This window comes from Triturus cristatus, chromosome 10 (assembly GCF_964204655.1).
Source record: "Triturus cristatus chromosome 10, aTriCri1.1, whole genome shotgun sequence".
NCBI lineage: Eukaryota > Metazoa > Chordata > Amphibia > Caudata > Salamandridae > Triturus > Triturus cristatus.
Window position 1 is genome coordinate 846,059,305 of NC_140593.1, and position 25,921 is coordinate 846,085,225.

General features: G+C 47.1%; 16 non-coding genes across 16 annotated transcripts; all 16 read left to right on the forward strand.

Annotated features, from left to right (window-relative positions):
- Positions 1-71: 71 nt before the first annotated feature.
- TRNAP-AGG (transfer RNA proline (anticodon AGG)) lies at positions 72-143 on the forward strand. Its single transcript has one exon. It is a non-coding gene; the product is annotated as a tRNA-Pro (tRNA).
- A 386-nt stretch (positions 144-529) lies between these two features.
- TRNAV-AAC (transfer RNA valine (anticodon AAC)) lies at positions 530-602 on the forward strand. The gene has a single exon. It is a non-coding gene; the product is annotated as a tRNA-Val (tRNA).
- Positions 603-891: 289 nt separating this feature from the next.
- TRNAL-CAA (transfer RNA leucine (anticodon CAA)) lies at positions 892-1,003 on the forward strand. Its single transcript has 2 exons — positions 892-929; positions 958-1,003. It is a non-coding gene; the product is annotated as a tRNA-Leu (tRNA).
- A 2,716-nt stretch (positions 1,004-3,719) lies between these two features.
- Positions 3,720-3,831, forward strand: TRNAL-CAA (transfer RNA leucine (anticodon CAA)). Its single transcript has 2 exons — positions 3,720-3,757; positions 3,786-3,831. It is a non-coding gene; the product is annotated as a tRNA-Leu (tRNA).
- A 2,707-nt stretch (positions 3,832-6,538) lies between these two features.
- TRNAL-CAA (transfer RNA leucine (anticodon CAA)) lies at positions 6,539-6,650 on the forward strand. The gene is made up of 2 exons: positions 6,539-6,576; positions 6,605-6,650. It is a non-coding gene; the product is annotated as a tRNA-Leu (tRNA).
- A 1,896-nt stretch (positions 6,651-8,546) lies between these two features.
- Positions 8,547-8,618, forward strand: TRNAP-AGG (transfer RNA proline (anticodon AGG)). Its single transcript has one exon. It is a non-coding gene; the product is annotated as a tRNA-Pro (tRNA).
- A 748-nt stretch (positions 8,619-9,366) lies between these two features.
- Positions 9,367-9,478, forward strand: TRNAL-CAA (transfer RNA leucine (anticodon CAA)). Its single transcript has 2 exons — positions 9,367-9,404; positions 9,433-9,478. It is a non-coding gene; the product is annotated as a tRNA-Leu (tRNA).
- A 2,717-nt stretch (positions 9,479-12,195) lies between these two features.
- On the forward strand, positions 12,196-12,307 carry TRNAL-CAA (transfer RNA leucine (anticodon CAA)). The gene is made up of 2 exons: positions 12,196-12,233; positions 12,262-12,307. It is a non-coding gene; the product is annotated as a tRNA-Leu (tRNA).
- A 938-nt stretch (positions 12,308-13,245) lies between these two features.
- Positions 13,246-13,317, forward strand: TRNAP-CGG (transfer RNA proline (anticodon CGG)). The gene has a single exon. It is a non-coding gene; the product is annotated as a tRNA-Pro (tRNA).
- A 385-nt stretch (positions 13,318-13,702) lies between these two features.
- Positions 13,703-13,775, forward strand: TRNAV-UAC (transfer RNA valine (anticodon UAC)). Its single transcript has one exon. It is a non-coding gene; the product is annotated as a tRNA-Val (tRNA).
- A 429-nt stretch (positions 13,776-14,204) lies between these two features.
- TRNAP-AGG (transfer RNA proline (anticodon AGG)) lies at positions 14,205-14,276 on the forward strand. The gene has a single exon. It is a non-coding gene; the product is annotated as a tRNA-Pro (tRNA).
- A 748-nt stretch (positions 14,277-15,024) lies between these two features.
- Positions 15,025-15,136, forward strand: TRNAL-CAA (transfer RNA leucine (anticodon CAA)). The gene is made up of 2 exons: positions 15,025-15,062; positions 15,091-15,136. It is a non-coding gene; the product is annotated as a tRNA-Leu (tRNA).
- Positions 15,137-17,853: 2,717 nt separating this feature from the next.
- On the forward strand, positions 17,854-17,965 carry TRNAL-CAA (transfer RNA leucine (anticodon CAA)). The gene is made up of 2 exons: positions 17,854-17,891; positions 17,920-17,965. It is a non-coding gene; the product is annotated as a tRNA-Leu (tRNA).
- Positions 17,966-19,861: 1,896 nt separating this feature from the next.
- On the forward strand, positions 19,862-19,933 carry TRNAP-AGG (transfer RNA proline (anticodon AGG)). Its single transcript has one exon. It is a non-coding gene; the product is annotated as a tRNA-Pro (tRNA).
- Positions 19,934-20,681: 748 nt separating this feature from the next.
- TRNAL-CAA (transfer RNA leucine (anticodon CAA)) lies at positions 20,682-20,793 on the forward strand. The gene is made up of 2 exons: positions 20,682-20,719; positions 20,748-20,793. It is a non-coding gene; the product is annotated as a tRNA-Leu (tRNA).
- A 2,707-nt stretch (positions 20,794-23,500) lies between these two features.
- TRNAL-CAA (transfer RNA leucine (anticodon CAA)) lies at positions 23,501-23,612 on the forward strand. The gene is made up of 2 exons: positions 23,501-23,538; positions 23,567-23,612. It is a non-coding gene; the product is annotated as a tRNA-Leu (tRNA).
- The last annotated feature ends 2,309 nt before the right edge of the window (positions 23,613-25,921 follow it).

The following is a 25,921-nucleotide window of genomic DNA, read 5'->3' on the forward strand; positions in this document are numbered from 1 at the left end:
GGGTGAATCATTCACCAACTCGCTGCCAATAACCCTCGGAGCCGGTGCAAAAGGCGACTCTTGTGTGCCTCGGCTCGTTGGTCTAGGGGTATGATTCTCGCTTAGGGTGCGAGAGGTCCCGGGTTCAAATCCCGGACGAGCCCTTTTTTAGAGGTAAGCATACGAATCCTACTCAAAACTGACAATGCCTGACAATTTCTCATTACACTCGGCGCATTGTTGCACAAATTATTTTGAACCTCAGAAGAAAAACGGATATCCATGCTTTTTCTGCCTTCATGCTTAGTCTGTGTGTGTCCCAGGTGATGCTTTCCCAAGCTGTACTTGCTGGCATTTAGGCATCAGATATGTGTCTGTCGATGCCTGCATAAGTACATTTTTAATACGTCTAATTGCAAGCATGTTGGCTGATATCTCTGCAGTTTTCACACTTGCTCCTCGCTTCCTGAGTGGCTGCTGATACAGCAGAATAGAAGTAGAGAGAATCCTTGAGAGGAACCTTGCTCTAACAGTAAAACACAGCAAGTTAGTTTCTGTAGTGTAGTGGTCATCACGTTCGCCTAACACGCGAAAGGTCCCTGGTTCGAGACCGGGCAGAAACACTGTGCATGAGCTGCTTTTATGTGCACCCTCTAAAACCTTATTATCTCAATGCAAGCTTAAGAAGAGGCGGTCCATGAACCCAGCGAGCCGTGGGAAACTTCCTTTACTTTTCCAAGACGAAACAAAGTAATCCGCATCCATCAGTGGTCGCTCTTGTGCCTAGCTTTTTTTTTTATCATGCCATGTTGTATTGTGGGGCCTTTACACCTGTGACATTGCTGCGAACGCTGTAAGTGCAAACATTGGCAAGTGCAGACAGAAGAGTCAGACCTGTACATAGCCAGAGCTGTCAGGATGGCCGAGTGGTCTAAGGCGCCAGACTCAAGAGAGCTTGATCTTCAGTGCAACTGAGACTTCTGGTCTCCTCATGGAGGCGTGGGTTCAAATCCCACTTCTGACAGGTCTCTTTTACACCCATAAATCGTCCTGTTTTTTGCAGTGCATTCCCCACACACCACAATCTTTGCACGGACCTGTAACATATGACGAGAAATCCACCAACGATCAGGCTGGGCCCTCAATCACAATTCCATGTATTCCTGGAAGGGACACCTCAGGCACACCTTCCGTTAAATTTGCACTCCATCACACTAACTGCTGTGCTGGTTTCTCATTAAGCAGTTGATCCCATCTTTGTTGTGAGGCTCTCCTGCCACCTTTTGGGCGGAGAAGGCACTGTCCCTGCAACAACACAGGCAGACATGTTCAACAGGGCTTCCTGGTTATGTGGGAGGAGCAGATTGTCATTGGTCCCCCCTTGCGAATTTTAATTTACATAAGGAAGACAGAGAGGTAGCTGGGAGTAGGCAGTACACACGGATATTGAACTCTATCTTGTGATTTGCAGCCAATTCTAGATTGAGGCAGGAGGAAAGGAGGTGACTTGCCCAACAATGGCCATTCTGGGAATTCAGCCACCCTGGGTCTCCCAGGTGAGTGTTTCAGTCCTGCGAGCCACTCATATAAATCTCGCCTGATCGAGCCTGATCGAGCGCTGAGTGAGCGTGTTTGAATCCAAGAATCAAACACCTCTTTCTTAGGAGCAAGAATTGGCAGGCCCTCCCTTGCTTCTGGGGTGGAAGTTTATGGGGCAAGGGTCCAGGACTTGCAGAGAAGTACAAGTGCCAGAAAGTGCCTGCAGTTCTCATCAGTGCCTTTTTTCTGCTCACTGGCAGCTAGGATATCGGCTGATCCCTTCCTTGCAAGAGTGAAAAAAACAACACCTTGAGAGAAAACATGACTTTGTGTGGCTCACATAGAGAGAGAGCAGCCAAATAGCACTGCTTTGTTTCTGAAAGACGCATCAGAAATTGTTCAAATTGCTGACAGGGGAATCAGGCTCGTTGGTCTAGGGGTATGATTCTCGCTTCGGGTGCGAGAGGTCCCGGGTTCAAATCCCAGACGAGCCCATGTTGTGGAATTATTTTTAGGCTGCTTATTATATAGGACCATTTCTTCTTTTCAATGCTATAAGACGCCGTGTATGGTGAGAAAGTTCCTTTCCCTGCACGCTGTTTCCCAGTTTTGGCGTATAGAATTTCAGTGCCGGACTTCTTTGCAACTGCTTTTCTGGGGTGGACCATCAGTGTAGGAACATTAAATTCAAAGTGTTTTTCTAGCGTGATTTCAGGTTTGGTTTTAAAATCGCCTTTTGGAATAAAAGTGGTCCTCGTTCCTTTCTTCCAAAGAAAGAGATCGGGTAAGGAGGGACCAACGTTGAGCTTCATGGACATTGGCCCTTGGTCTGTGCTTTCCAGCCCACTACATGCCAAGAAGATTGCTGCAAGAGTATCTGTTTCTGTGGTGTAGTGGTTATCACGTTCGCTTTACACGCGAAAGGTCCCTGGTTCGAGACCGGGCAAAAACAGCAGCTTATTGCTTGCATTTACTCTCTCAACTTATAGGAAAGCTGAGATAATGGAAGCTGTCTATCCCTCACCAGCGTGACGTACTGTGCTCCAGGGGCTTCAGTGACAGCTCAAAAAGAGAAGTGACGATAGTTTGCGCCATTCGTTTGCACGTCCTTTTGTACTGAAGGGTGGGCCTACTTGATGAAAGCAAGGCATGAGAGCAGAAATTGTTTTATTGTCCTCACCGAGAGCTTACACCTAGAGCAGACAAAATGTCTGAAGGATGGAGGTATTTTCATTTCTTGTTCGATGACGGCCATGGAAAAGACAGCAACCATATTGCAGAAGAGAGCAGCATGTGCAGTTGCTTGCTTTGGGTGAATCATTCACCAACTCGCTGCCAATAACCCCCGGAGCCGGTGCAAAAGGTGACTCTTGTGTGCCTCGGCTCGTTGGTCTAGGGGTATGATTCTCGCTTAGGGTGTGAGAGGTCCCGGGTTCAAATCTCGGACGAGCCCTTTTTTAGAGGTAAACATACGAATCCTACTCAAAACTGACAATGCCTGACTATTTCTCATTACATTCGGCGCATTGTTGCACAAATTATTTTGAACCTCAGAAGAAAAACGGATATCCATGCTTTTTCTGCCTTCATGCTTAGTCTGTGTGTGTCCCAGGTGATGCTTTCCCAAGCTGTACTTGCTGGCATTTAGGCATCAGATATTTGTCTGTCGATGCCTGCATAAGTACATTTTTAATACGTCTAATTGCAAGCATGTTGGCTGATATCTCTGCAGTTTTCACACTTGCTCCTCGCTTTCTGAGTGGCTGCTGATACAGCAGAATAGAAGTAGAGAGAATCCTTGAGAGGAACCTTGCTCTAACAGTAAAACACAGCAAGTTAATTTCTGTAGTGTAGTGGTCATCACGTTCGCCTAACACGCGAAAGGTCCCCGGTTCGAGACCGGGCAGAAACACTGTGCATGAGCTGCTTTTATGTGCACCCTCTAAAACCTTATTATCTCAATGCAAGCTTAAGAAGAGGCGGTCCATGAACCCAGCGAGCCGTGGGAAACTTCCTTTACTTTTCCAAGACGAAACAAAGTAATCCGCATCCATCAGTGGTCGCTCTTGTGCCTAGCTTTTTTTTTTATCATGCCATGTTGTATTGTGGGGCCTTTACACCTGTGACATTGCTGCGAACGCTGTAAGTGCAAACATTGGCAAGTGCAGACAGAAGAGTCAGACCTGTACATAGCCAGGGCTGTCAGGATGGCCGAGTGGTCTAAGGCGCCAGACTCAAGAGAGCTTGATCTTCAGTGCAACTGAGACTTCTGGTCTCCTCATGGAGGCGTGGGTTCAAATCCCACTTCTGACAGGTCTCTTTTACACCCATAAATCGTCCTGTTTTTTGCAGTGCATTCCCCACACACCACAATCTTTGCACGGACCTGTAACATATGACGAGAAATCCACCAACGATCAGGCTGGGCCCTCAATCACAATTCCATGTATTCCTGGAAGGGACACCTCAGGCACACCTTCCGTTAAATTTGCACTCCATCACACTAACTGCTGTGCTGGTTTCTCATTAAGCAGTTGATCCCATCTTTGTTGTGAGGCTCTCCTGCCACCTTTTGGGCGGAGAAGGCACTGTCCCTGCAACAACACAGGCAGACATGTTCAACAGGGCTTCCTGGTTATGTGGGAGGAGCAGATTGTCATTGGTCCCCCCTTGCGAATTTTAATTTACATAAGGAAGACAGAGAGGTAGCTGGGAGTAGGCAGTACACACGGATATTGAACTCTATCTTGTGATTTGCAGCCAATTCTAGATTGAGGCAGGAGGAAAGGAGGTGACTTGCCCAACAATGGCCATTCTGGGAATTCAGCCACCCTGGGTCTCCCAGGTGAGTGTTTCAGTCCTGCGAGCCACTCATATAAATCGAGCCTGATCGAGCGCTGAGTGAGCATGTTAGAATCCAAGAATCAAACACCTCTTTCTTAGGAGCAAGAATTGGCAGGCCCTCCCTTGCTTCTGGGGTGGAAGTTTATGGGGCAAGGGTCCAGGACTTGCAGAGAAGTACAAGTGCCAGAAAGTGCCTGCAGTTCTCATCAGTGCCTTTTTTCTGCTCACTGGCAGCTAGGATATCGGCTGATCCCTTCCTTGCAAGAGTGAAAAAAACAACACCTTGAGAGAAAACATGACTTTGTGTGGCTCACATAGAGAGAGAGCAGCCAAATAGCACTGCTTTGTTTCTGAAAGACGCATCAGAAATTGTTCAAATTGCTGACAGGGGAATCAGGCTCGTTGGTCTAGGGGTATGATTCTCGCTTCGGGTGCGAGAGGTCCCGGGTTCAAATCCCAGACGAGCCCATGTTGTGGAATTATTTTTAGGCTGCTTATTATATAGGACCATTTCTTCTTTTCAATGCTATAAGACGCCGTGTATGGTGAGAAAGTTCCTTTCCCTGCACGCTGTTTCCCAGTTTTGGCGTATAGAATTTCAGTGCCGGTCTTCTTTGCAACTGCTTTTCTGGGGTGGACCATCAGTGTAGGAACATTAAATTCAAAGTGTTTTTCTAGCGTGATTTCAGGTTTGGTTTTAAAATCGCCTTTTGGAATAAAAGTGGTCCTCGTTCCTTTCTTCCAAAGAAAGAGATCGGGTAAGGAGGGTCCAACGTTGAGCTTCATGGACATTGGCCCTTGGTCTGTGCTTTCCAGCCCACTACATGCCAAGAAGATTGCTGCAAGAGTATCTGTTTCTGTGGTGTAGTGGTTATCACGTTCGCTTTACACGCGAAAGGTCCCTGGTTCGAGACCGGGCAAAAACAGCAGCTTATTGCTTGCATTTACTTTCTCAACTTATAGGAAAGCTGAGATAATGGAAGCTGTCTATCCCTCACCAGCGTGACGTACTGTGCTCCAGGGGCTTCAGTGACAGCTCAAAAAGAGAAGTGACGATAGTTTGCGCCATTCGTTTGCACGTCCTTTTGTACTGAAGGGTGGGCCTACTTGATGAAAGCAAGGCATGAGAGCAGAAATTGTTTTATTGTCCTCACCGAGAGCTTACACCTAGAGCAGACAAAATGTCTGAAGGATGGAGGTATTTTCATTTCTTGTTCGATGACGGCCATGGAAAAGACAGCAACCATATTGCAGAAGAGAGCAGCATGTGCAGTTGCTTGCTTTGGGTGAATCATTCACCAACTCGCTGCCAATAACCCCCGGAGCCGGTGCAAAAGGTGACTCTTGTGTGCCTCGGCTCGTTGGTCTAGGGGTATGATTCTCGCTTAGGGTGTGAGAGGTCCCGGGTTCAAATCTCGGACGAGCCCTTTTTTAGAGGTAAACATACGAATCCTACTCAAAACTGACAATGCCTGACTATTTCTCATTACATTCGGCGCATTGTTGCACAAATTATTTTGAACCTCAGAAGAAAAACGGATATCCATGCTTTTTCTGCCTTCATGCTTAGTCTGTGTGTGTCCCAGGTGATGCTTTCCCAAGCTGTACTTGCTGGCATTTAGGCATCAGATATTTGTCTGTCGATGCCTGCATAAGTAAATTTTTAATACGTCTAATTGCAAGCATGTTGGCTGATATCTCTGCAGTTTTCACACTTGCTCCTCGCTTTCTGAGTGGCTGCTGATACAGCAGAATAGAAGTAGAGAGAATCCTTGAGAGGAACCTTGCTCTAACAGTAAAACACAGCAAGTTAATTTCTGTAGTGTAGTGGTCATCATGTTAGCCTAACACGCGAAAGGTCCCCGGTTCGAGACCGGGCAGAAACACTGTGCATGAGCTGCTTTTATGTGCACCCTCTAAAACCTTATTATCTCAATGCAAGCTTAAGAAGAGGCGGTCCATGAACCCAGCGAGCCGTGGGAAACTTCCTTTACTTTTCCAAGACGAAACAAAGTAATCCGCATCCATCAGTGGTCGCTCTTGTGCCTAGCTTTTTTTTTTTATCATGCCATGTTGTATTGTGGGGCCTTTACACCTGTGACATTGCTGCGAACGCTGTAAGTGCAAACATTGGCAAGTGCAGACAGAAGAGTCAGACCTGTACATAGCCAGGGCTGTCAGGATGGCCGAGTGGTCTAAGGCGCCAGACTCAAGAGAGCTTGATCTTCAGTGCAACTGAGACTTCTGGTCTCCTCATGGAGGCGTGGGTTCAAATCCCACTTCTGACAGGTCTCTTTTACACCCATAAATCGTCCTGTTTTTTGCAGTGCATTCCCCACACACCACAATCTTTGCACGGACCTGTAACATATGACGAGAAATCCACCAACGATCAGGCTGGGCCCTCAATCACAATTCCATGTATTCCTGGAAGGGACACCTCAGGCACACCTTCCGTTAAATTTGCACTCCATCACACTAACTGCTGTGCTGGTTTCTCATTAAGCAGTTGATCCCATCTTTGTTGTGAGGCTCTCCTGCCACCTTTTGGGCGGAGAAGGCACTGTCCCTGCAACAACACAGGCAGACATGTTCAACAGGGCTTCCTGGTTATGTGGGAGGAGCAGATTGTCATTGGTCCCCCCTTGCGAATTTTAATTTACATAAGGAAGACAGAGAGGTAGCTGGGAGTAGGCAGTACACACGGACATTGAACTCTATCTTGTGATTTGCAGCCAATTCTAGATTGAGGCAGGAGGAAAGGAGGTGACTTGCCCAACAATGGCCATTCTGGGAATTCAGCCATCCTGGGTCTCCCAGGTGAGTGTTTCAGTCCTGCGAGCCACTCATATAAATCTCGCCTGATCGAGCCTGATCGAGCGCTGAGTGAGCGTGTTTGAATCCAAGAATCAAACACCTCTTTCTTAGGAGCAAGAATTGGCAGGCCCTCCCTTGCTTCTGGGGTGGAAGTTTATGGGGCAAGGGTCCAGGACTTGCAGAGAAGTACAAGTGCCAGAAAGTGCCTGCAGTTCTCATCAGTGCCTTTTTTCTGCTCACTGGCAGCTAGGATATCGGCTGATCCCTTCCTTGCAAGAGTGAAAAAAACAACACCTTGAGAGAAAACATGACTTTGTGTGGCTCACATAGAGAGAGAGCAGCCAAATAGCACTGCTTTGTTTCTGAAAGACGCATCAGAAATTGTTCAAATTGCTGACAGGGGAATCAGGCTCGTTGGTCTAGGGGTATGATTCTCGCTTCGGGTGCGAGAGGTCCCGGGTTCAAATCCCAGACAAGCCCATGTTGTGGAATTATTTTTAGGCTGCTTATTATATAGGACCATTTCTTCTTTTCAATGCTATAAGACGCCGTGTATGGTGAGAAAGTTCCTTTCCCTGCACGCTGTTTCCCAGTTTTGGCGTATAGAATTTCAGTGCCGGACTTCTTTGCAACTGCTTTTCTGGGGTGGACCATCAGTGTAGGAACATTAAATTCAAAGTGTTTTTCTAGCGTGATTTCAGGTTTGGTTTTAAAATCGCCTTTTGGAATAAAAGTGGTCCTCGTTCCTTTCTTCCAAAGAAAGAGATCGGGTAAGGAGGGTCCAACGTTGAGCTTCATGGACATTGTCCCTTGGTCTGTGCTTTCCAGCCCACTACATGCCAAGAAGATTGCTGCAAGAGTATCTGTTTCTGTGGTGTAGTGGTTATCACGTTCGCTTTACACGCGAAAGGTCCCTGGTTCGAGACCGGGCAAAAACAGCAGCTTATTGCTTGCATTTACTCTCTCAACTTATAGGAAAGCTGAGATAATGGAAGCTGTCTATCCCTCACCAGCGTGACGTACTGTGCTCCAGGGGCTTCAGTGACAGCTCAAAAAGAGAAGTGACGATAGTTTGCGCCATTCGTTTGCACGTCCTTTTGTACTGAAGGGTGGGCCTACTTGATGAAAGCAAGGCATGAGAGCAGAAATTGTTTTATTGTCCTCACCGAGAGCTTACACCTAGAGCAGACAAAATGTCTGAAGGATGGAGGTATTTTCATTTCTTGTTCGATGACGGCCATGGAAAAGACAGCAACCATATTGCAGAAGAGAGCAGCATGTGCAGTTGCTTGCTTTGGGTGAATCATTCACCAACTCGCTGCCAATAACCCCCGGAGCCGGTGCAAAAGGTGACTCTTGTGTGCCTCGGCTCGTTGGTCTAGGGGTATGATTCTCGCTTAGGGTGCGAGAGGTCCCGGGTTCAAATCCCGGACGAGCCCTTTTTTAGAGGTAAACATACGAATCCTACTCAAAACTGACAATGCCTGACTATTTCTCATTACACTCGGCGCATTGTTGCACAAATTATTTTGAACCTCAGAAGAAAAACGGATATCCATGCTTTTTCTGCCTTCATGCTTAGTCTGTGTGTGTCCCAGGTGATGCTTTCCCAAGCTGTACTTGCTGGCATTTAGGCATCAGATATTTGTCTGTCGATGCCTGCATAAGTAAATTTTTAATACGTCTAATTGCAAGCATGTTGGCTGATATCTCTGCAGTTTTCACACTTGCTCCTCGCTTTCTGAGTGGCTGCTGATACAGCAGAATAGAAGTAGAGAGAATCCTTGAGAGGAACCTTGCTCTAACAGTAAAACACAGCAAGTTAATTTCTGTAGTGTAGTGGTCATCATGTTCGCCTAACACGCGAAAGGTCCCCGGTTCGAGACCGGGCAGAAACACTGTGCATGAGCTGCTTTTATGTGCACCCTCTAAAACCTTATTATCTCAATGCAAGCTTAAGAAGAGGCGGTCCATGAACCCAGCGAGCCGTGGGAAACTTCTTTTACTTTTCCAAGACGAAACAAAGTAATCCGCATCCATCAGTGGTCGCTCTTGTGCCTAGCTTTTTTTTTTATCATGCCATGTTGTATTGTGGGGCCTTTACACCTGTGACATTGCTGCGAACGCTGTAAGTGCAAACATTGGCAAGTGCAGACAGAAGAGTCAGACCTGTACATAGCCAGGGCTGTCAGGATGGCCGAGTGGTCTAAGGCGCCAGACTCAAGAGAGCTTGATCTTCAGTGCAACTGAGACTTCTGGTCTCCTCATGGAGGCGTGGGTTCAAATCCCACTTCTGACAGGTCTCTTTTACACCCATAAATCGTCCTGTTTTTTGCAGTGCATTCCCCACACACCACAATCTTTGCACGGACCTGTAACATATGACGAGAAATCCACCAACGATCAGGCTGGGCCCTCAATCACAATTCCATGTATTCCTGGAAGGGACACCTCAGGCACACCTTCCGTTAAATTTGCACTCCATCACACTAACTGCTGTGCTGGTTTCTCATTAAGCAGTTGATCCCATCTTTGTTGTGAGGCTCTCCTGCCACCTTTTGGGCGGAGAAGGCACTGTCCCTGCAACAACACAGGCAGACATGTTCAACAGGGCTTCCTGGTTATGTGGGAGGAGCAGATTGTCATTGGTCCCCCCTTGCGAATTTTAATTTACATAAGGAAGACAGAGAGGTAGCTGGGAGTAGGCAGTACACACGGATATTGAACTCTATCTTGTGATTTGCAGCCAATTCTAGATTGAGGCAGGAGGAAAGGAGGTGACTTGCCCAACAATGGCCATTCTGGGAATTCAGCCACCCTGGGTCTCCCAGGTGAGTGTTTCAGTCCTGCGAGCCACTCATATAAATCTCGCTTGATCGAGCCTGATCGAGCGCTGAGTGAGCGTGTTTGAATCCAAGAATCAAACACCTCTTTCTTAGGAGCAAGAATTGGCAGGCCCTCCCTTGCTTCTGGGGTGGAAGTTTATGGGGCAAGGGTCCAGGACTTGCAGAGAAGTACAAGTGCCAGAAAGTGCCTGCAGTTCTCATCAGTGCCTTTTTTCTGCTCACTGGCAGCTAGGATATCGGCTGATCCCTTCCTTGCAAGAGTGAAAAAAACTACACCTTGAGAGAAAACATGACTTTGTGTGGCTCACATAGAGAGAGAGCAGCCAAATAGCACTGCTTTGTTTCTGAAAGACGCATCAGAAATTGTTCAAATTGCTGACAGGGGAATCAGGCTCGTTGGTCTAGGGGTATGATTCTCGCTTCGGGTGCGAGAGGTCCCGGGTTCAAATCCCAGACGAGCCCATGTTGTGGAATTTTTTTTAGGCTGCTTATTATATAGGACCATTTCTTCTTTTCAATGCTATAAGACGCCGTGTATGGTGAGAAAGTTCCTTTCCCTGCACGCTGTTTCCCAGTTTTGGCGTATAGAATTTCAGTGCCGGACTTCTTTGCAACTGCTTTTCTGGGGTGGACCATCAGTGTAGGAACATTAAATTCAAAGTGTTTTTCTAGCGTGATTTCAGGTTTGGTTTTAAAATCGCCTTTTGGAATAAAAGTGGTCCTCGTTCCTTTCTTCCAAAGAAAGAGATCGGGTAAGGAGGGTCCAACGTTGAGCTTCATGGACATTGGCCCTTGGTCTGTGCTTTCCAGCCCACTACATGCCAAGAAGATTGCTGCAAGAGTATCTGTTTCTGTGGTGTAGTGGTTATCACGTTCGCTTTACACGCGAAAGGTCCCTGGTTCGAGACCGGGCAAAAACAGCAGCTTATTGCTTGCATTTACTCTCTCAACTTATAGGAAAGCTGAGATAATGGAAGCTGTCTATCCCTCACCAGCGTGACGTACTGTGCTCCAGGGGCTTCAGTCACAGCTCAAAAAGAGAAGTGACGATAGTTTGCGCCATTCGTTTGCACGTCCTTTTGTACTGAAGGGTGGGCCTACTTGATGAAAGCAAGGCATGAGAGCAGAAATTGTTTTATTGTCCTCACCGAGAGCTTACACCTAGAGCAGACAAAATGTCTGAAGGATGGAGGTATTTTCATTTCTTGTTCGATGACGGCCATGGAAAAGACAGCAACCATATTGCAGAAGAGAGCAGCATGTGCAGTTGCTTGCTTTGGGTGAATCATTCACCAACTCGCTGCCAATAACCCCCGGAGCCGGTGCAAAAGGTGACTCTTGTGTGCCTCGGCTCGTTGGTCTAGGGGTATGATTCTCGCTTAGGGTGTGAGAGGTCCCGGGTTCAAATCTCGGACGAGCCCTTTTTTAGAGGTAAACATACGAATCCTACTCAAAACTGACAATGCCTGACTATTTCTCATTACATTCGGCGCATTGTTGCACAAATTATTTTGAACCTCAGAAGAAAAACGGATATCCATGCTTTTTCTGCCTTCATGCTTAGTCTGTGTGTGTCCCAGGTGATGCTTTCCCAAGCTGTACTTGCTGGCATTTAGGCATCAGATATTTGTCTGTCGATGCCTGCATAAGTACATTTTTAATACGTCTAATTGCAAGCATGTTGGCTGATATCTCTGCAGTTTTCACACTTGCTCCTCGCTTTCTGAGTGGCTGCTGATACAGCAGAATAGAAGTAGAGAGAATCCTTGAGAGGAACCTTGCTCTAACAGTAAAACACAGCAAGTTAATTTCTGTAGTGTAGTGGTCATCACGTTCGCCTAACACGCGAAAGGTCCCCGGTTCGAGACCGGGCAGAAACACTGTGCATGAGCTGCTTTTATGTGCACCCTCTAAAACCTTATTATCTCAATGCAAGCTTAAGAAGAGGCGGTCCATGAACCCAGCGAGCCGTGGGAAACTTCCTTTACTTTTCCAAGACGAAACAAAGTAATCCGCATCCATCAGTGGTCGCTCTTGTGCCTAGCTTTTTTTTTTTATCATGCCATGTTGTATTGTGGGGCCTTTACACCTGTGACATTGCTGCGAACGCTGTAAGTGCAAACATTGGCAAGTGCAGACAGAAGAGTCAGACCTGTACATAGCCAGGGCTGTCAGGATGGCCGAGTGGTCTAAGGCGCCAGACTCAAGAGAGCTTGATCTTCAGTGCAACTGAGACTTCTGGTCTCCTCATGGAGGCGTGGGTTCAAATCCCACTTCTGACAGGTCTCTTTTACACCCATAAATCGTCCTGTTTTTTTGCAGTGCATTCCCCACACACCACAATCTTTGCACGGACCTGTAACATATGACGAGAAATCCACCAACGATCAGGCTGGGCCCTCAATCACAATTCCATGTATTCCTGGAAGGGACACCTCAGGCACACCTTCCGTTAAATTTGCACTCCATCACACTAACTGCTGTGCTGGTTTCTCATTAAGCAGTTGATCCCATCTTTGTTGTGAGGCTCTCCTGCCACCTTTTGGGCGGAGAAGGCACTGTCCCTGCAACAACACAGGCAGACATGTTCAACAGGGCTTCCTGGTTATGTGGGAGGAGCAGATTGTCATTGGTCCCCCCTTGCGAATTTTAATTTACATAAGGAAGACAGAGAGGTAGCTGGGAGTAGGCAGTACACACGGACATTGAACGCTATCTTGTGATTTGCAGCCAATTCTAGATTGAGGCAGGAGGAAAGGAGGTGACTTGCCCAACAATGGCCATTCTGGGAATTCAGCCACCCTGGGTCTCCCAGGTGAGTGTTTCAGTCCTGCGAGCCACTCATATAAATCTCGCCTGATCGAGCCTCATTGAGTGCTGAGTGAGCGTGTTTGAATCCAAGAATCAAACACCTCTTTCTTAGGAGCAAGAATTGGCAGGCCCTCCCTTGCTTCTGGGGTGGAAGTTAATGGGGCAAGGGTCCAGGACTTGCAGAGAAGTACAAGTGCCAGAAAGTGCCTGCAGTTCTCATCAGTGCCTTTTTTCTGCTCACTGGCAGCTAGGATATCGGCTGATCCCTTCCTTGCAAGAGTGAAAAAAACAACACCTTGAGAGAAAACATGACTTTGTGTGGCTCACATAGAGAGAGAGCAGCCAAATAGCACTGCTTTGTTTCTGAAAGACGCATCAGAAATTGTTCAAATTGCTGACAGGGGAATCAGGCTCGTTGGTCTAGGGGTATGATTCTCACTTCGGGTGCGAGAGGTCCCGGGTTCAAATCCCGGACGAGCCCATGTTGTGGAATTATTTTTAGGCTGCTTATTATGTAGGACCATTTCTTCTTTTCAATGCTATAAGACGCCGTGTATGGTGAAAAAGTTCCTTTCCCTGCACGCTGTTTCCCAGTTTTGGCGTATAGAATTTCAGTGCCGGACTTCTTTGCAACTGCTTTTCTGGGGTGGACCATCAGTGTAGGAACATTAAATTCAAAGTGTTTTTCTAGCGTGATTTCAGGTATGGTTTTAAAATCGCCTTTTGGAATAAAAGTGGTCCTCGTTGCTTTCTTCCAAAGAAAGAGATCGGGTAAGGAGGGTCCAACGTTGAGCTTCATGGACATTGGCCCTTGGTCTGTGCTTTCCAGCCCACTACATGCCAAGAAGATTGCGGCAAAAGTATCTGTTTCTGTGGTGTAGTGGTTATCACGTTCGCTTTACACGCGAAAGGTCCCTGGTTCGAGACCGGGCAGAAACAGCAGCTTATTGTTTGCATTTACTCTCTCAACTTATAGGAAAGCTGAGATAATGGAAGCTGTCTATCCCTCACCAGCGTGACGTACTGTGCTCCAGGGGCATCAGTGACAGCTCAAAAAGAGAAGTGACGATAGTTTGCGCCATTCGTTTGCACGTCCTTTTGTACTGAAGGGTGGGCCTACTTGATGAAAGCAAGGCATGAGAGCAGAAATTGTTTTATTGTCCTCACCGAGAGCATACACCTAGAGCAAACAAAATGTCTGAAGGATGGAGGTATTTTCATTTCTTGTTCGATGACGGCCATGGAAAAGACAGCAAACATATTGCAGAAGAGAGCAGCATGTGCAGTTGCTTGCTTTGGGTGAATCATTCACCAACTCGCTGCCAATAACCCCCGGAGCCGGTGCAAAAGGCGACTCTTGTGTGCCTCGGCTCGTTGGTCTAGGGGTATGATTCTCGCTTAGGGTGCGAGAGGTCCCGGGTTCAAATCCCGGACGAGCCCTTTTTTAGAGGTAAGCATACGAATCCTACTCAAAACTGACAATGCCTGACAATTTCTCATTACACTCGGCGCATTGTTGCACAAATTATTTTGAACCTCAGAAGAAAAACGGATATCCATGCTTTTTCTGCCTTCATGCTTAGTCTGTGTGTGTCCCAGGTGATGCTTTCCCAAGCTGTACTTGCTGGCATTTAGGCATCAGATATGTGTCTGTCGATGCCTGCATAAGTACATTTTTAATACGTCTAATTGCAAGCATGTTGGCTGATATCTCTGCAGTTTTCACACTTGCTCCTCGCTTCCTGAGTGGCTGCTGATACAGCAGAATAGAAGTAGAGAGAATCCTTGAGAGGAACCTTGCTCTAACAGTAAAACACAGCAAGTTAGTTTCTGTAGTGTAGTGGTCATCACGTTCGCCTAACACGGGAAAGGTCCCTGGTTCGAGACCGGGCAGAAACACTGTGCATGAGCTGCTTTTATGTGCACCCTCTAAAACCTTATTATCTCAATGCAAGCTTAAGAAGAGGCGGTCCATGAACCCAGCGAGCCGTGGGAAACTTCCTTTACTTTTCCAAGACGAAACAAAGTAATCCGCATCCATCAGTGGTCGCTCTTGTGCCTAGCTTTTTTTTTTATCATGCCATGTTGTATTGTGGGGCCTTTACACCTGTGACATTGCTGCGAACGCTGTAAGTGCAAACATTGGCAAGTGCAGACAGAAGAGTCAGACCTGTACATAGCCAGAGCTGTCAGGATGGCCGAGTGGTCTAAGGCGCCAGACTCAAGAGAGCTTGATCTTCAGTGCAACTGAGACTTCTGGTCTCCTCATGGAGGCGTGGGTTCAAATCCCACTTCTGACAGGTCTCTTTTACACCCATAAATCGTCCTGTTTTTTGCAGTGCATTCCCCACACACCACAATCTTTGCACGGACCTGTAACATATGACGAGAAATCCACCAACGATCAGGCTGGGCCCTCAATCACAATTCCATGTATTCCTGGAAGGGACACCTCAGGCACACCTTCCGTTAAATTTGCACTCCATCACACTAACTGCTGTGCTGGTTTCTCATTAAGCAGTTGATCCCATCTTTGTTGTGAGGCTCTCCTGCCACCTTTTGGGCGGAGAAGGCACTGTCCCTGCAACAACACAGGCAGACATGTTCAACAGGGCTTCCTGGTTATGTGGGAGGAGCAGATTGTCATTGGTCCCCCCTTGCGAATTTTAATTTACATAAGGAAGACAGAGAGGTAGCTGGGAGTAGGCAGTACACACGGATATTGAACTCTATCTTGTGATTTGCAGCCAATTCTAGATTGAGGCAGGAGGAAAGGAGGTGACTTGCCCAACAATGGCCATTCTGGGAATTCAGCCACCCTGGGTCTCCCAGGTGAGTGTTTCAGTCCTGCGAGCCACTCATATAAATCTCGCCTGATCGAGCCTGATCGAGCGCTGAGTGAGCGTGTTTGAATCCAAGAATCAAACACCTCTTTCTTAGGAGCAAGAATTGGCAGGCCCTCCCTTGCTTCTGGGGTGGAAGTTTATGGGGCAAGGGTCCAGGACTTGCAGAGAAGTACAAGTGCCAGAAAGTGCCTGCAGTTCTCATCAGTGCCTTTTTTCTGCTCACTGGCAGCTAGGATATCGGCTGATCCCTTCCTTGCAAGAGTGAAAAAAACAACACCTTGAGAGAAAACATGACTTTGTGTGGCTCACATAGAGAGAGAGCAGCCAAATAGCACTGCTTTGTTTCTGAAAGACGCATCAGAAATTGTTCAAATTGCTGACAGGGGAATCAGGCTCGTTGGTCTAGGGGTATGATTCTCGCTTCGGGTGCGAGAGGTCCCGGGTTCAAATCCCAGACGAGCCCATGTTGTGGAATTATTTTTAGGCTGCTTATTATATAGGACCATTTCTTCTTTTCAATGCTATAAGACGCCGTGTATGGTGAGAAAGTTCCTTTCCCTGCACGCTGTTTGCCAGTTTTGGCGTATAGAATTTCAGTGCCGGACTTCTTTGCAACTGCTTTTCTGGGGTGGACCATCAGTGTAGGAACATTAAATTCAAAGTGTTTTTCTAGCGTGATTTCAGGTTTGGTTTTAAAATCGCCTTTTGGAATAAAAGTGGTCCTCGTTCCTTTCTTCCAAAGAAAGAGATCGGGTAAGGAGGGTCCAACGTTGAGCTTCATGGACATTGGCCCTTGGTCTGTGCTTTCCAGCCCACTACATGCCAAGAAGATTGCTGCAAGAGTATCTGTTTCTGTGGTGTAGTGGTTATCACGTTCGCTTTACACGCGAAAGGTCCCTGGTTCGAGACCGGGCAAAAACAGCAGCTTATTGCTTGCATTTACTCTCTCAACTTATAGGAAAGCTGAGATAATGGAAGCTGTCTATCCCTCACCAGCGTGACGTACTGTGCTCCAGGGGCTTCAGTGACAGCTCAAAAAGAGAAGTGACGATAGTTTGCGCCATTCGTTTGCACGTCCTTTTGTACTGAAGGGTGGGCCTACTTGATGAAAGCAAGGCATGAGAGCAGAAATTGTTTTATTGTCCTCACCGAGAGCTTACACCTAGAGCAGACAAAATGTCTGAAGGATGGAGGTATTTTCATTTCTTGTTCGATGACGGCCATGGAAAAGACAGCAACCATATTGCAGAAGAGAGCAGCATGTGCAGTTGCTTGCTTTGGGTGAATCATTCACCAACTCGCTGCCAATAACCCCCGGAGCCGGTGCAAAAGGTGACTCTTGTGTGCCTCGGCTCGTTGGTCTAGGGGTATGATTCTCGCTTAGGGTGTGAGAGGTCCCGGGTTCAAATCTCGGACGAGCCCTTTTTTAGAGGTAAACATACGAATCCTACTCAAAACTGACAATGCCTGACTATTTCTCATTACATTCGGCGCATTGTTGCACAAATTATTTTGAACCTCAGAAGAAAAACGGATATCCATGCTTTTTCTGCCTTCATGCTTAGTCTGTGTGTGTCCCAGGTGATGCTTTCCCAAGCTGTACTTGCTGGCATTTAGGCATCAGATATTTGTCTGTCGATGCCTGCATAAGTACATTTTTAATACGTCTAATTGCAAGCATGTTGGCTGATATCTCTGCAGTTTTCACACTTGCTCCTCGCTTTCTGAGTGGCTGCTGATACAGCAGAATAGAAGTAGAGAGAATCCTTGAGAGGAACCTTGCTCTAACAGTAAAACACAGCAAGTTAATTTCTGTAGTGTAGTGATCATCACGTTCGCCTAACACGCGAAAGGTCCCCGGTTCGAGACCGGGCAGAAACACTGTGCATGAGCTGCTTTTATGTGCACCCTCTAAAACCTTATTATCTCAATGCAAGCTTAAGAAGAGGCGGTCCATGAACCCAGCGAGCCGTGGGAAACTTCCTTTACTTTTCCAAGACGAAACAAAGTAATCCGCATCCATCAGTGGTCGCTCTTGTGCCTAGCTTTTTTTTTTTATCATGCCATGTTGTATTGTGGGGCCTTTACACCTGTGACATTGCTGCGAACGCTGTAAGTGCAAACATTGGCAAGTGCAGACAGAAGAGTCAGACCTGTACATAGCCAGGGCTGTCAGGATGGCCGAGTGGTCTAAGGCGCCAGACTCAAGAGAGCTTGATCTTCAGTGCAACTGAGACTTCTGGTCTCCTCATGGAGGCGTGGGTTCAAATCCCACTTCTGACAGGTCTCTTTTACACCCATAAATCGTCCTGTTTTTTGCAGTGCATTCCCCACACACCACAATCTTTGCACGGACCTGTAACATATGACGAGAAATCCACCAACGATCAGGCTGGGCCCTCAATCACAATTCCATGTATTCCTGGAAGGGACACCTCAGGCACACCTTCCGTTAAATTTGCACTCCATCACACTAACTGCTGTGCTGGTTTCTCATTAAGCAGTTGATCCCATCTTTGTTGTGAGGCTCTCCTGCCACCTTTTGGGCGGAGAAGGCACTGTCCCTGCAACAACACAGGCAGACATGTTCAACAGGGCTTCCTGGTTATGTGGGAGGAGCAGATTGTCATTGGTCCCCCCTTGCGAATTTTAATTTACATAATGAAGACAGAGAGGTAGCTGGGAGTAGGCAGTACACACGGACATTGAACTCTATCTTGTGATTTGCAGCCAATTCTAGATTGAGGCAGGAGGAAAGGAGGTGACTTGCCCAACAATGGCCATTCTGGGAATTCAGCCACCCTGGGTCTCCCAGGTGAGTGTTTCAGTCCTGCGAGCCACTCATATAAATCTCGCCTGATCGAGCCTGATCGAGCGCTGAGTGAGCGTGTTTGAATCCAAGAATCAAACACCTCTTTCTTAGGAGCAAGAATTGGCAGGCCCTCCCTTGCTTCTGGGGTGGAAGTTTATGGGGCAAGGGTCCAGGACTTGCAGAGAAGTACAAGTGCCAGAAAGTGCCTGCAGTTCTCATCAGTGCCTTTTTTCTGCTCACTGGCAGCTAGGATATCGGCTGATCCCTTCCTTGCAAGAGTGAAAAAAACAACACCTTGAGAGAAAACATGACTTTGTGTGGCTCACATAGAGAGAGAGCAGCCAAATAGCACTGCTTTGTTTCTGAAAGACGCATCAGAAATTGTTCAAATTGCTGACAGGGGAATCAGGCTCGTTGGTCTAGGGGTATGATTCTCGCTTCGGGTGCGAGAGGTCCCGGGTTCAAATCCCAGACGAGCCCATGTTGTGGAATTATTTTTAGGCTGCTTATTATATAGGACCATTTCTTCTTTTCAATGCTATAAGACGCCGTGTATGGTGAGAAAGTTCCTTTCCCTGCACGCTGTTTCCCAGTTTTGGCGTATAGAATTTCAGTGCCGGACTTCTTTGCAACTGCTTTTCTGGGGTGGACCATCAGTGTAGGAACATTAAATTCAAAGTGTTTTTCTAGCGTGATTTCAGGTTTGGTTTTAAAATCGCCTTTTGGAATAAAAGTGGTCCTCGTTCCTTTCTTCCAAAGAAAGAGATCGGGTAAGGAGGGTCCAACGTTGAGCTTCATGGACATTGTCCCTTGGTCTGTGCTTTCCAGCCCACTACATGCCAAGAAGATTGCTGCAAGAGTATCTGTTTCTGTGGTGTAGTGGTTATCACGTTCGCTTTACACGCGAAAGGTCCCTGGTTCGAGACCGGGCAAAAACAGCAGCTTATTGCTTGCATTTACTCTCTCAACTTATAGGAAAGCTGAGATAATGGAAGCTGTCTATCCCTCACCAGCGTGACGTACTGTGCTCCAGGGGCTTCAGTGACAGCTCAAAAAGAGAAGTGACGATAGTTTGCGCCATTCGTTTGCACGTCCTTTTGTACTGAAGGGTGGGCCTACTTGATGAAAGCAAGGCATGAGAGCAGAAATTGTTTTATTGTCCTCACCGAGAGCTTACACCTAGAGCAGACAAAATGTCTGAAGGATGGAGGTATTTTCATTTCTTGTTCGATGACGGCCATGGAAAAGACAGCAACCATATTGCAGAAGAGAGCAGCATGTGCAGTTGCTTGCTTTGGGTGAATCATTCACCAACTCGCTGCCAATAACCCCCGGAGCCGGTGCAAAAGGTGACTCTTGTGTGCCTCGGCTCGTTGGTCTAGGGGTATGATTCTCGCTTAGGGTGCGAGAGGTCCCGGGTTCAAATCCCGGACGAGCCCTTTTTTAGAGGTAAACATACGAATCCTACTCAAAACTGACAATGCCTGACTATTTCTCATTACACTCGGCGCATTGTTGCACAAATTATTTTGAACCTCAGAAGAAAAACGGATATCCATGCTTTTTCTGCCTTCATGCTTAGTCTGTGTGTGTCCCAGGTGATGCTTTCCCAAGCTGTACTTGCTGGCATTTAGGCATCAGATATTTGTCTGTCGATGCCTGCATAAGTAAATTTTTAATACGTCTAATTGCAAGCATGTTGGCTGATATCTCTGCAGTTTTCACACTTGCTCCTCGCTTTCTGAGTGGCTGCTGATACAGCAGAATAGAAGTAGAGAGAATCCTTGAGAGGAACCTTGCTCTAACAGTAAAACACAGCAAGTTAATTTCTGTAGTGTAGTGGTCATCATGTTCGCCTAACACGCGAAAGGTCCCCGGTTCGAGACCGGGCAGAAACACTGTGCATGAGCTGCTTTTATGTGCACCCTCTAAAACCTTATTATCTCAATGCAAGCTTAAGAAGAGGCGGTCCATGAACCCAGCGAGCCGTGGGAAACTTCCTTTACTTTTCCAAGACGAAACAAAGTAATCCGCATCCATCAGTGGTCGCTCTTGTGCCTAGCTTTTTTTTTTATCATGCCATGTTGTATTGTGGGGCCTTTACACCTGTGACATTGCTGCGAACGCTGTAAGTGCAAACATTGGCAAGTGCAGACAGAAGAGTCAGACCTGTACATAGCCAGGGCTGTCAGGATGGCCGAGTGGTCTAAGGCGCCAGACTCAAGAGAGCTTGATCTTCAGTGCAACTGAGACTTCTGGTCTCCTCATGGAGGCGTGGGTTCAAATCCCACTTCTGACAGGTCTCTTTTACACCCATAAATCGTCCTGTTTTTTGCAGTGCATTCCCCACACACCACAATCTTTGCACGGACCTGTAACATATGACGAGAAATCCACCAACGATCAGGCTGGGCCCTCAATCACAATTCCATGTATTCCTGGAAGGGACACCTCAGGCACACCTTCCGTTAAATTTGCACTCCATCACACTAACTGCTGTGCTGGTTTCTCATTAAGCAGTTGATCCCATCTTTGTTGTGAGGCTCTCCTGCCACCTTTTGGGCGGAGAAGGCACTGTCCCTGCAACAACACAGGCAGACATGTTCAACAGGGCTTCCTGGTTATGTGGGAGGAGCAGATTGTCATTGGTCCCCCCTTGCGAATTTTAATTTACATAAGGAAGACAGAGAGGTAGCTGGGAGTAGGCAGTACACACGGATATTGAACTCTATCTTGTGATTTGCAGCCAATTCTAGATTGAGGCAGGAGGAAAGGAGGTGACTTGCCCAACAATGGCCATTCTGGGAATTCAGCCACCCTGGGTCTCCCAGGTGAGTGTTTCAGTCCTGCGAGCCACTCATATAAATCGAGCCTGATCGAGCGCTGAGTGAGCATGTTAGAATCCAAGAATCAAACACCTCTTTCTTAGGAGCAAGAATTGGCAGGCCCTCCCTTGCTTCTGGGGTGGAAGTTTATGGGGCAAGGGTCCAGGACTTGCAGAGAAGTACAAGTGCCAGAAAGTGCCTGCAGTTCTCATCAGTGCCTTTTTTCTGCTCACTGGCAGCTAGGATATCGGCTGATCCCTTCCTTGCAAGAGTGAAAAAAACAACACCTTGAGAGAAAACATGACTTTGTGTGGCTCACATAGAGAGAGAGCAGCCAAATAGCACTGCTTTGTTTCTGAAAGACGCATCAGAAATTGTTCAAATTGCTGACAGGGGAATCAGGCTCGTTGGTCTAGGGGTATGATTCTCGCTTCGGGTGCGAGAGGTCCCGGGTTCAAATCCCAGACGAGCCCATGTTGTGGAATTATTTTTAGGCTGCTTATTATATAGGACCATTTCTTCTTTTCAATGCTATAAGACGCCGTGTATGGTGAGAAAGTTCCTTTCCCTGCACGCTGTTTCCCAGTTTTGGCGTATAGAATTTCAGTGCCGGACTTCTTTGCAACTGCTTTTCTGGGGTGGACCATCAGTGTAGGAACATTAAATTCAAAGTGTTTTTCTAGCGTGATTTCAGGTTTGGTTTTAAAATCGCCTTTTGGAATAAAAGTGGTCCTCGTTCCTTTCTTCCAAAGAAAGAGATCGGGTAAGGAGGGTCCAACGTTGAGCTTCATGGACATTGGCCCTTGGTCTGTGCTTTCCAGCCCACTACATGCCAAGAAGATTGCTGCAAGAGTATCTGTTTCTGTGGTGTAGTGGTTATCACGTTCGCTTTACACGCGAAAGGTCCCTGGTTCGAGACCGGGCAAAAACAGCAGCTTATTGCTTGCATTTACTTTCTCAACTTATAGGAAAGCTGAGATAATGGAAGCTGTCTATCCCTCACCAGCGTGACGTACTGTGCTCCAGGGGCTTCAGTGACAGCTCAAAAAGAGAAGTGACGATAGTTTGCGCCATTCGTTTGCACGTCCTTTTGTACTGAAGGGTGGGCCTACTTGATGAAAGCAAGGCATGAGAGCAGAAATTGTTTTATTGTCCTCACCGAGAGCTTACACCTAGAGCAGACAAAATGTCTGAAGGATGGAGGTATTTTCATTTCTTGTTCGATGACGGCCATGGAAAAGACAGCAACCATATTGCAGAAGAGAGCAGCATGTGCAGTTGCTTGCTTTGGGTGAATCATTCACCAACTCGCTGCCAATAACCCCCGGAGCCGGTGCAAAAGGTGACTCTTGTGTGCCTCGGCTCGTTGGTCTAGGGGTATGATTCTCGCTTAGGGTGTGAGAGGTCCCGGGTTCAAATCTCGGACGAGCCCTTTTTTAGAGGTAAACATACGAATCCTACTCAAAACTGACAATGCCTGACTATTTCTCATTACATTCGGCGCATTGTTGCACAAATTATTTTGAACCTCAGAAGAAAAACGGATATCCATGCTTTTTCTGCCTTCATGCTTAGTCTGTGTGTGTCCCAGGTGATGCTTTCCCAAGCTGTACTTGCTGGCATTTAGGCATCAGATATTTGTCTGTCGATGCCTGCATAAGTAAATTTTTAATACGTCTAATTGCAAGCATGTTGGCTGATATCTCTGCAGTTTTCACACTTGCTCCTCGCTTTCTGAGTGGCTGCTGATACAGCAGAATAGAAGTAGAGAGAATCCTTGAGAGGAACCTTGCTCTAACAGTAAAACACAGCAAGTTAATTTCTGTAGTGTAGTGGTCATCATGTTCGCCTAACACGCGAAAGGTCCCCGGTTCGAGACCGGGCAGAAACACTGTGCATGAGCTGCTTTTATGTGCACCCTCTAAAACCTTATTATCTCAATGCAAGCTTAAGAAGAGGCGGTCCATGAACCCAGCGAGCCGTGGGAAACTTCCTTTACTTTTCCAAGACGAAACAAAGTAATCCGCATCCATCAGTGGTCGCTCTTGTGCCTAGCTTTTTTTTTTTATCATGCCATGTTGTATTGTGGGGCCTTTACACCTGTGACATTGCTGCGAACGCTGTAAGTGCAAACATTGGCAAGTGCAGACAGAAGAGTCAGACCTGTACATAGCCAGGGCTGTCAGGATGGCCGAGTGGTCTAAGGCGCCAGACTCAAGAGAGCTTGATCTTCAGTGCAACTGAGACTTCTGGTCTCCTCATGGAGGCGTGGGTTCAAATCCCACTTCTGACAGGTCTCTTTTACACCCATAAATCGTCCTGTTTTTTGCAGTGCATTCCCCACACACCACAATCTTTGCACGGACCTGTAACATATGACGAGAAATCCACCAACGATCAGGCTGGGCCCTCAATCACAATTCCATGTATTCCTGGAAGGGACACCTCAGGCACACCTTCCGTTAAATTTGCACTCCATCACACTAACTGCTGTGCTGGTTTCTCATTAAGCAGTTGATCCCATCTTTGTTGTGAGGCTCTCCTGCCACCTTTTGGGCGGAGAAGGCACTGTCCCTGCAACAACACAGGCAGACATGTTCAACAGGGCTTCCTGGTTATGTGGGAGGAGCAGATTGTCATTGGTCCCCCCTTGCGAATTTTAATTTACATAAGGAAGACAGAGAGGTAGCTGGGAGTAGGCAGTACACACGGACATTGAACTCTATCTTGTGATTTGCAGCCAATTCTAGATTGAGGCAGGAGGAAAGGAGGTGACTTGCCCAACAATGGCCATTCTGGGAATTCAGCCACCCTGGGTCTCCCAGGTGAGTGTTTCAGTCCTGCGAGCCACTCATATAAATCTCGCCTGATCGAGCCTGATCGAGCGCTGAGTGAGCGTGTTTGAATCCAAGAATCAAACACCTCTTTCTTAGGAGCAAGAATTGGCAGGCCCTCCCTTGCTTCTGGGGTGGAAGTTTATGGGGCAAGGGTCCAGGACTTGCAGAGAAGTACAAGTGCCAGAAAGTGCCTGCAGTTCTCATCAGTGCCTTTTTTCTGCTCACTGGCAGCTAGGATATCGGCTGATCCCTTCCTTGCAAGAGTGAAAAAAACAACACCTTGAGAGAAAACATGACTTTGTGTGGCTCACATAGAGAGAGAGCAGCCAAATAGCACTGCTTTGTTTCTGAAAGACGCATCAGAAATTGTTCAAATTGCTGACAGGGGAATCAGGCTCGTTGGTCTAGGGGTATGATTCTCGCTTCGGGTGCGAGAGGTCCCGGGTTCAAATCCCAGACGAGCCCATGTTGTGGAATTATTTTTAGGCTGCTTATTATATAGGACCATTTCTTCTTTTCAATGCTATAAGACGCCGTGTATGGTGAGAAAGTTCCTTTCCCTGCACGCTGTTTCCCAGTTTTGGCGTATAGAATTTCAGTGCCGGACTTCTTTGCAACTGCTTTTCTGGGGTGGACCATCAGTGTAGGAACATTAAATTCAAAGTGTTTTTCTAGCGTGATTTCAGGTTTGGTTTTAAAATCGCCTTTTGGAATAAAAGTGGTCCTCGTTCCTTTCTTCCAAAGAAAGAGATCGGGTAAGGAGGGTCCAACGTTGAGCTTCATGGACATTGTCCCTTGGTCTGTGCTTTCCAGCCCACTACATGCCAAGAAGATTGCTGCAAGAGTATCTGTTTCTGTGGTGTAGTGGTTATCACGTTCGCTTTACACGCGAAAGGTCCCTGGTTCGAGACCGGGCAAAAACAGCAGCTTATTGCTTGCATTTACTCTCTCAACTTATAGGAAAGCTGAGATAATGGAAGCTGTCTATCCCTCACCAGCGTGACGTACTGTGCTCCAGGGGCTTCAGTGACAGCTCAAAAAGAGAAGTGACGATAGTTTGCGCCATTCGTTTGCACGTCCTTTTGTACTGAAGGGTGGGCCTACTTGATGAAAGCAAGGCATGAGAGCAGAAATTGTTTTATTGTCCTCACCGAGAGCTTACACCTAGAGCAGACAAAATGTCTGAAGGATGGAGGTATTTTCATTTCTTGTTCGATGACGGCCATGGAAAAGACAGCAACCATATTGCAGAAGAGAGCAGCATGTGCAGTTGCTTGCTTTGGGTGAATCATTCACCAACTCGCTGCCAATAACCCCCGGAGCCGGTGCAAAAGGTGACTCTTGTGTGCCTCGGCTCGTTGGTCTAGGGGTATGATTCTCGCTTAGGGTGTGAGAGGTCCCGGGTTCAAATCTCGGACGAGCCCTTTTTTAGAGGTAAACATACGAATCCTACTCAAAACTGACAATGCCTGACTATTTCTCATTACATTCGGCGCATTGTTGCACAAATTATTTTGAACCTCAGAAGAAAAACGGATATCCATGCTTTTTCTGCCTTCATGCTTAGTCTGTGTGTGTCCCAGGTGATGCTTTCCCAAGCTGTACTTGCTGGCATTTAGGCATCAGATATTTGTCTGTCGATGCCTGCATAAGTAAATTTTTAATACGTCTAATTGCAAGCATGTTGGCTGATATCTCTGCAGTTTTCACACTTGCTCCTCGCTTTCTGAGTGGCTGCTGATACAGCAGAATAGAAGTAGAGAGA